Genomic DNA, 2,753 nt, shown 5'->3' with positions numbered 1-2,753 from the left:
CGCTGCCGCGGCGGCTGGGCCGGCCGGGCACTGGGTTCTCCGGCCACACCGCTGGCACGGCCACCGGCCCTCCGGGAGCGGCCCCAGGAAGCATTCCAGGGGTAGAGATGGACGGGGAGAAGGCCGAGCCTTTCCCCGGGCGTGAGCAGGTGCAGGAGATCCCTGCTGGCTCACAGGGTGTTCAACGGCCCCGGCTGCATCCGGCCACAGGTGGGACTGGGGTGGGCACAGGGGGACGGGACAAAGCTCCTCCCCTTCCCTGCTGGCTGTGCCGGCTGGGAAAGGGAAAGGAGAGCCCCAGGCCTTGAAGGTTTGAACCAAGTCTTGGATTTTTGTCGACCAGACGCACTGTGGAGGAAAGCAACAGCTTTCGAGAAGGTATTTTACCCTCCTTGTTTTTTAAGCATAAATAGATATATAGAGAAATGCTATCTACACCCAGAGCAGTTAATTTCCAGTATTGGCTACTTTTATCCTCCAGAAATTGGTACTATTACTTGTATTTAAAGAAATCCAATATTTAAAACAAAGGACATTGCAGCGAGCTGGGGGACGAGAGACCCCTGGGCTGCCTCAGCCACCTCCCAGCGTGGGGTTCCCAAACCTCCCAGCGTGGGGTTCCCAAACTCCCAGCGTGGGGTTCCCAATGTGCTGGTGTCACTGTGGTCCCCACCTGCCCTGTCCCCCTGCCGTGGCCCCGGGGTGCAGGCGCCGCTGGCTGCTTGGCTTCTCTAACCCAAGGAATGTATTGCCCTAAGTATATGTATTTTTGTTTTTTGGTTTACTTGTTCCTATGTACTGCCCAGCACTTTAAACAAGGCTTTCCTCGGCTACCAGTGACACGTGCGAGCTAAGAATGGGATAATATATCACAAAAGCAGTATTTTGTTTGTTTAAATCATAAACTGAAATGGGCAGGGAGGAGGGGAGCGTAGCCCCAGCTCAGGCAGCAGTGCCAGCACCTTCCCTGAGCACAAAGGAGGCAGGTGAAGCCCTGAGGGAGCTCTTTTTGGGGTCCCTCCAGCCCTGTCAGCTGGGATTCACCATGTGCTGGGCTACAGCTGCTGGGCTACAGCTGGCCTGTGCCATGGGGCCCCCCAGATCACAGCCTGGGGGTGCCTGAAGCCCTCCTAGGGGCTGCCTTCCCCTCCTCAGCCCCATTTCACCTTATGGCTATTGTAAGTAATTTATACGAGGTTTGTTTGGTTTTTAAATGTATATATTTTTGTATGTTTGCTATATTTTCATAGCATCGGTACCGTGTTTGAAACATGTAGATAGGAGACAGAACACTATTGTCAGAGTTATTTAAAGGATGTATGAAGTGCTTCTTCCTGGGAATGTCCCGTGTATATAAGGATTGGGTGTCTGTGTGTGTGTGGTGCGTGTGCTCTCCTGGGCTGGCTCGGGGCAGTGGCCACAGGTGGATGGGGAAGAGCCCCCAGCGGGCTCCTCTGTGTGTTCCAGAACCTGCTCCACGCTTTGGACAGGTGAGAGGGTGGAAGGCAAGGATGAGGGGGCAGACCTGCCGGGCAGGGGCCTCAGGTTCAGCTGCCTCTGGTGCTGGTGGGCCTGGAAGCACCTTCCCAGGGCAGGGAGACTTTTCCAGGTGGAGGGAGGGGGCTCCTAAAGCACTTCCATTGCTCCATCCCCTCCTGAGCCTCCCCTCCAGCCCCCAGCTGTGTTGGATACTTGTGAAGATTTCATTCCAGTGTCCGTGCTCCCCTGGCCATGTGAGTCAGGGTGGCTGCAGGGGGACACTGGCTGCTCTGGGGTGCCTTTGGGACAGGTCTGAGTTACCTTTGGAAAGCTCAGGTGCTGTGCAGGACAGGTGTTGTGGAAAGGTTGCAGAGGGATGAGGGCAGGAGGAGACCAGGGAGGTGGTGCTCGGTCAGCATGGAGGTGTTGGAAGAGCAGAGGGCACAGAGACGTGGAGTGCAGAGGGGAGAAATGCAATCCTGGTAACCAGGATGGGGGGAGAGGGCAGAGAGGGCCCCGAGGGCAGGAGTGGGACGGGGAGGTGCCTGCAGCAGGCAGAACCAACAGCAGGAGGCTGAGCCCGGGGCTGGGACCAGGTGCTGGTCAGCTTTGTGCTCAGAAAAAAAACCTGGTTTTCAAGCCAGAGATAGACAACTATTGCCTTGGATTTTTTTGTTCCTTTAACTTCCCAGGCAGCACAGCACCAGGCTCAGCTCTGGCACATGTCCAGGACTCCTTTTTTGGTGACAGGACCAGTGCCATGTTCCAAAAGCAAGGCAGTAGGAGGAGCAGTGGTGAGGTGTCCCAAAGGGTTGGGATGTCCCCAGGACTGGAGTCCCTCCAGCTCCAAAGCTCCTTTCCCCACACACCTGCCCTGGCACAACCCGTCTCTCCTGTGTGGAGCACCAGGGGTGTAGATCCAGCCACCCCAAGGGCTCTGTGGGAATATTCAGTGATTGAAACGTCCCAAATAAACCAAGCAGGTCTTGGACGTCTCTTGAAGAGCCAAAAAGTTCAGTTCCTGATGGTAGTTCTCAGCTGGGGTATCCTCATTAGAAGAGGTTGGGAGCAGGAGGGAAGGAGGGGCCAGCAGGGCCCCAGATGTTTCTGAGCAGCCCTTCCTAAGCTAGGGGGCAGCTGGAACAAAGATGCTCCCCAAATCCATCTGGATTTCTGTTCCAAGTGCCTGTTCCTTGCCCTGTGTGTGTGTGTGGGTGTGACTCGGTGTGTGTGACTTTCCCAAGTGCTCCTCCTGATGCCAGAGGAGCAGGAAT

This window comes from Geospiza fortis, unplaced genomic scaffold, assembly GCF_000277835.1.
Source record: "Geospiza fortis unplaced genomic scaffold, GeoFor_1.0 scaffold213, whole genome shotgun sequence".
Taxonomy (NCBI): Eukaryota; Metazoa; Chordata; class Aves; order Passeriformes; family Thraupidae; genus Geospiza; species Geospiza fortis.
The sequence above is the reverse complement of the archived record's forward strand: the minus strand, read 5'-3'. Positions refer to the sequence as shown.